The sequence below is a fragment of the Coregonus clupeaformis genome, chromosome 8, assembly GCF_020615455.1.
Source record: "Coregonus clupeaformis isolate EN_2021a chromosome 8, ASM2061545v1, whole genome shotgun sequence".
Classification (NCBI taxonomy): domain Eukaryota; kingdom Metazoa; phylum Chordata; class Actinopteri; order Salmoniformes; family Salmonidae; genus Coregonus; species Coregonus clupeaformis.
The window spans coordinates 59,102,762-59,110,028 of record NC_059199.1 but is presented as its reverse complement, the minus strand read 5'-3'; positions in this window follow the sequence as shown (position 1 = coordinate 59,110,028).

Here is a 7,267-nt window from a genome sequence, read left to right as displayed (position 1 = left end):
TGAAATCCAAATAAAAATCCATTTAAATTACAGGTTGTAATGCAACAAAATAGGAAAAACGCCAAGGGGGATGAATACTTTTGCAAGGCACTGTAGAGAAGAAAGGATTACAGTAAATATTGATCATCAAAAACATATATGCTATATGCCTGCTTGGCTGATCATTGTACTAGATTGTACTAGATTGTACTGGATTGTAGTAGATTGTACTAGATTGTACGGGATTGTACTAAATTGTACTGGATTGTACTGGATTGTACTAGATTGTACTAGATTGTACTGGATTGTACTGGATTGTACTAAATTGTACTAGATTGTACTGGATTGTACTAGATTGTACTGGATTGTACATTATACTGTGCAACGTTATTGTAGCCTGGTCCCAGATCTGTTTGTGCTCTCATGTCAACTCCTGTATGGCATGGCAAGGAGTGACATGATGGCACAAACAGACTGGTGCCCAGGCTAACACCATTGTATTGTAAGTGAAATATCCGAACATCTAGGCTACAGTGTACGAGTTAGAATTTGCTGACCATGTCTTTTTCTCTCCCTGTGTCACACACCCCCCTGGACCACCTCCTGGGAAACTGTATCGCTGATATGTGGTGAGTACTTCATTTGTACTATTTCATCCGCTGGGATGTTGATGAGAGGAAAGATCCGCAGAAACGGACGCTTTGTTGTTGTCAGGTCATGCTACGATGCACATAATGTGTGTGTGTGTGTGTGGTCAGTGTATGTGTGTGTGCGTCTGTGTGTGTGTGTGTGTACAGTGTGTGTACAGTCTACCTCACTCAAGGTGTCTGTAGTTAGACCTCAGGGACTCAGTACATTATGAGGATTTCAGACACTGTTGTGTTGATTTCCACACTCAAATGTGTTGAGATCAACAGTCATTCCCTGGGAAGAATCAGATTCAGCTTTGAGTCATCTTTTGCCTTTTCCTTTTGCGACAAAGGCCTCACATTCCCCAACTCAAAATATAGCACTCTGATGTGTGTGTCTTGTCTGTTTATTTCCAATGGCCGAATCCAGGGCCGGACCACCACATCTGGGGCCCCGAGGCACCTTCCTCCAGGGTAGAGTCTTTTGTGAACTTTGATAAGGGAAAAAAAAAAATCAATGTCCCTCAGTGGGTCCTCTTCAGACAGACAGCTCTCCCAATGAATCACGAGGCAGACATGCCAGAACGTCGCAATTCAAAACCAAAGTTTGCAGGCAAAACCTTTGCAGTGAAGGTAGTTGATGCAAACTAGCCACTTGCAAAATGCACTAATTAAAATAACCTCCATTTTGCTAGCTACTATTTTGTATTTTTTTCAAGTGGATGAGGTAGTGATGTACAGATGTTGGATCTTGACTTCATCACTATTTTTTTCGCAAATCATTTTCCTGCTGCATCAGGAAATTCTAATTAGTCTTGTGAGTCCCTGAAAAAGAGCAGTTCTCTTTTTCTTTATGTGGGGGCAGTCGAGTCATTGGGATCAGGGCTTGCTATCAAAATAATTTTCTCGCTCGCTCAAACACTAGGCCCAGGTCCTAGTATTGCAACATTCAAATGTACAAAAATTTATCTGAAATGAATGCAGCCACACACATCAACAGCTGTAGTTTTATATAGCTTAATAACACAAGATAAATATTGGTATCCACTAGGCTAAGACATACAAGAGTGCCAAGTGTATCCTAATGTTAGAATTGAGTTCAATCGTGGCCTGGGGTGGTGTAGTGGTTAGGTCTGCTGGCAAATATGGACAGTCAAATATGGACAGTCAAATATGGACAGTCAAATGTGGACAGTCAAATGTGGACAGTCAAATGTGGACAGTCAAATATGGACAGTCAAATGTGGACAGTCAAATGTGGACAGTCAAATGTGGACAGTCAAATATGGACAGTCAAATGTGGACAGTCAAATATGGACAGTCAAATATGGACAGTCCAGGGATATTTGACCCCTGATCTTGATAAGAAATGACCATATCAGACACTTTTGGATAAATTAAATAGGAAACTAATAAAATAAAAACAATAGGGCTAAACCAACATTAGTTTCCATTTATGCAAAGTGTCGGATAAATCGCCACAGTAGATTTGCCGTGGTAAAATATGAAATACTTTATTTATATTGTACGGAATGCTTGTCAAATAGATAAATCGACCGTAGCCTGTTGAAAAAGGACTAAGTTGTTCCGATTACAATACCAACCAGAGGGCAAACATATCTTGAAAGACTTTGGTTGTAAGCAGGACTAAGGTAACACCGACATCGTCTTTTAGGGAGCGGTAATGAAGGGACCAATAATGGTCGCAATTGAGATCAGCTGTGCCGGTTAATTTAGCACGTATTGACGGTTTAACGAGACATCAACTTCACTGTGGGGATGGTGTTCTTGGGGTGATGAGGTGTTGGGTTTGCGCCAGACATAGCGTTTTTCTTGATGGCCAAAAAGCTCAATTTTAGTCTCATCTGACCAGAGTACCTTCTTCCATATGTTTGGGGAGTCTCCCACATGCCTTTTGGCGAACACCAAACGTGTTTGCTTATTTTTTTCTTTAAGCAATGGCTTTTTTCTGGCCACTCTTCCGTAAAGCCCAGCTCTGTGAAGTGTACGGCTTAAAGTGGTCCTATGGACAGATACTCCAATCTCCACTGTGGAGCTTTGCAGCTGTCCATGACATGAAATCCAAATAAAAATCCATTTAAATTACAGGTTGTAATGCAACAAAATAGGAAAAACGCCAAGGGGGATGAATACTTTTGCAAAGCACTGTACTCACTTTGTTAGGTCTGGAGTGCAAACGAGTCACCAGACATATTGGTACTTTGAGAAAGATTGAACTGAGAGTGTTAGAAGTGTGTGCAAATGTTTGTATGAGGTCTGACTCACAGTGTGACATTTTAGTGGTCTATATGTGGTAGGTAAAGTACGTAGTTGTGGTGTGTATCTGTCATACAGTCATTCTGAGGTGATAATGAACTGTCAGACCAGTATTCAGACCAGTCGTCAGACCAGTAGTCAGACCAGTATTCAGACCAGTAGTCAGACCAGTAGTTAGACCAGTCGTCAGAAAAATAATCGGACCAGTAGTCAGACCAGTAGTCAGAAAAATGATCAGACCAGTCGTCAGACCAGTAGTCAGACCAGTAGTCAGACCAGTATTCAGACCAGTCGTCAGACCAGTAGTCAGACCAGTATTCAGACCAGTAGTCAGACCAGTAGTCAGACCAGTAGTCAGACCAGTAGTTAGACCAGTATTCAGACCAGTATTCAGACCAGTAGTCAGACCAGTATTCAGACCAGTATTCAGACCAGTCGTCAGACCAGTAGTCAGACCAGTATTCAGACCAGTATTCAGACCAGTAGTCAGACCAGTAGTCAGACCAGTATTCAGACCAGTAGTCAGACCAGTAGTCAGACCAGTAGTCAGACCAGTATTCAGACCAGTATTCAGACCAGTAGTCAGACCAGTAGTCAGACCAGTAGTCAGACCAGTATTCAGACCAGTAGTTAAACTAGTATTCAGACCAGTAGTCAGACCAGTAGTTAGACCAGTATTCAGACCAGTATTCAGACCAGTAGTCAGACCAGTAGTCAGACCAGTAGTCAGACCAGTATTCAGACCAGTAGTTAAACTAGTATTCAGACCAGTAGTCAGACCAGTAGTTAGACCAGTATTCAGACCAGTATTCAGACCAGGAGGTGTGGAGGCCTAGTAGGAAGTGGTGATGTGAGTTGTCGTTATCTGTTCAGAACATACATTTCTGGGTCTGTCTCGTGACATCACAGCGTCAGGGGACACCCATAGAAATATACTCTCATCCTTCTTCTGTGGGGACACACAGCAATAGACACAACACTGACTCTCAGCTCCATTAATGGTGCAAAAATAGCAACAAAGTCTCCCTCTCTTACATTCAAAAAGCTTGCAGGCACAGCTATACGATACCTGCAAATGAGAATATGTTTTCGGTCAATTTAGCTGGTAAAATAAAGTTGACATGTCCATCCTTATATTGGCCATCCATTAATGGAAATATATGGGAAATGATTGACCAAGAAACACACAGACATGTAGCTCAACATTCAGACAGCAGGATGCAGCAGAGAGCCAGATAGGGAAAATGAACAGGTGGTCGCTGGCTCAGCCATGGGATTAACAACATGGAACCAACATCAACATGGAGACAGGCAGAGAGATGTATGAAAAAGATCATCCCAGGAGAGAGGAGCAGCGGTGTTCAAAAACCCCATAACACTCCTCCATCAAATACAAAGCAAAACACAGAGAAGATAACACATTCATCTGATCTCCAGGACCCAGTTTTTCAAAATGTATCTATCTGGATTTCAGCTATCGGATAGGATTAAATGCATAGAAATATAATACATAGAACTGGAGTTCCCATTCAAGTCAGTGATCCGTCTGTTCTATTCATTCTGTTTCTATGCATTTAATCCTATCCGAAATCCAGATAGATAACTTTAGAAGAACTAGGCCCAGGGAATCCTTATAACCCCAAATAAAGGATAGTAAATCCTAATCTCTGATTGGAGGTTTGATAGATAGGACTATCACCTTTCACACCATGTCTCTGGGATGGTGACACTGTTTTACAATTGCTATTACCGAGGAATGGTTTGGAGCGGGACAGACAGACAGACAGACAGACAGACAGACAGACAGACAGACAGACAGATAGACACAGAGGAGGTAAAAGTAGAGGACATTTAGGAACAACAAATTAAATCTTTCTGGCATCATTGTTTATATAGCGATATTTATAACACGTCTACAGCTGGTACAAACAGGAATCCCATATGTGGCTAAAGCCATTTGTGCACAATGATCCATGGATATACACTACATGGCCAAAAGTATGTGGACACCTGCTCGTCGAACATCTCATTCCAAAATCATGGGCATTAATATGGAGTTGGTCCCCCCCTTTGCTGCTATAACAGCCTCTACTCTTCTGGGAAGGCTTTCCACTAGATGTTGGAACATTGCTGCGGGTACTTGCTTCCATTCAGCCACAAGAGCATTAGTGAGGTCGGGCACTGATGTTGGGTGATTAGGCCATCTCAAAGGTGTTCGATGAGGTTGAGGACAGGGCTCTGTGTAGGCCAGTCAAGTTCTTCCACACCGATCTAAAAAAAATAACATTTCTGTATGGACCTCGCTTTGTGCACGGGGGCATTGTCATGCTGAAACAGGAAAGAGCCTTCCCCAAACTGTTGGCACAAAGTTGGAAGCACAGAATTGTCTAGAATGTCATTGTATGCTGTAACGTTAAGATTTCCCTTCACTGGAACTAAGGGGCCTAGACCGAACCATGAAAAACAGCCCCAGACCATTATTCCTCCTCCACCAAACTGTACAGTTGCCACTATGCATTCGGGCAGGTAGCGTTCTCCTGGCATCCGCCAAATACAGATTTGTCCATCGGACTGACAGATGGTGATGCGTGATTCATCACTCCAGAGAACGCGTTTCCACTGCTCCAGAGTCCAATGGCAGCGAGCTTTACACCACTCCAGCCGACGCTTGGGGAGCTTGCTGCTCGGCCACGGAAACCCATTTCATGAAGCTCCCAACGAACAATTATTGTGATGACGTTGCTTCCAGAGGCAGTTTGGAACTCGGTAGTGAGTGTTGCAACCGAGGACAGACGATTTTTATGCGCTACGCGCTTCAGCACTCGGCGGTCCCGTTCTGTGAGCTTGTGTGGCCTACCACTTCGCGGCTGAGCCGTTGTTGCTCCTGGACGTTTCCACTTCACAATAACAGCACTTACAGTTGACCGGGGCAGCTCTAGCAGGGCAGAAATTTGACAAACTGACTTGTTGGAAAGGTGGCATCCTATGACGGTGCCACGTTGAAAGTCACTGAGCTCTTCAGTATGGGCCATTCTACTGCCAATGTTTGTCTATGGAGATTGCATGGCTGTGTGCTCGATTTTATACACTTGGCTGAAATAGCCGAATCCACTAATTTGAAGGCGTGTCCACATTCTCTTGGCAATGAAGTGCAATTTACTAAATTAGGTAGAGCCTATACACATTACCACACCATTCAATATTCATTTGATTATGGACATGAATACTCGCAAGCCCACACGTGCACAGTTTGCACACACACACAAACACACACACACAAACAAACACACACAAACAAACACACACACACAAACAAACACACACAAACAAACACACAAACAAACACACACACAAACACACACACAAACAAACACACACAAACAAACAAACACAAGCAAACACACACACACAAACACAAACAAACAAACACAAACACACACACAAACACACACAAACAAACAAACAAACAAACAAACAAACACACACACATGAACACACACACACAACAAACACAAACAAACACACACACACAAACAAACACAAGCAAACACACACACACAAACACAAACACAAACAAACAAACACAAACACACACACAAACAAACACTCACAAACACACAAACACAAACAAACACACAAAAACAAACACAAACACAAACACACACACAAACACACACACAAACACAAACAAACACACACACACAAACACACAAACAAACACAAAAAAACACAAACAAACACACACACACACAAACAAAAACAAACACACACACACAAACACACACACACACAAACACAAACAAACAAACACACACACACAAACACACAAACAAACACAAACACACAAACAGTTTCTGCAGTCATGCCTATCAGCGTGAGGATACAAAAGCTAAATGAAATCAGGATGCACACTATATTTCCTATTTCACCTGTATCTGTATCACCACCATCAAAACCTCTCTACAATGGAGTCTAGACAAAATACCTAAAGACTGTTATGAAGGAAAGATAAAGAAAAAGTCAAGAAAAAGTCAAGAAAAGGCCCAACAGAGTTGTGGAGTAGTTAATGTGCTTACAGAAGAGGGGGCATTAGCGCCTCCTGAGGAGAGGAGAGGAGAGGAGAGGAGAGGAGAGGAGAGGAGAGGAGAGGAGAGGAGAGGAGAGGAGAGGAGAGGAGAGGAGAGGAGAGGAGAGGAGAGGAGAGGAGTCAGGAGAGGAGAGGAGAGGAGAGGAGAGGAGAGTAGAGGAGTCAGGAGAGGAGAGGAGAGGAGGAGAGGAGAGGAGAGGAGAGGAGAGGAGAGGAGAGGAGAGGAGAGGAGAGGAGAGGAGAAGAGAGGAGTCAGGAGAGGAGAGGAGTCAGGAGAGGAGAGGAGAGGAGACAT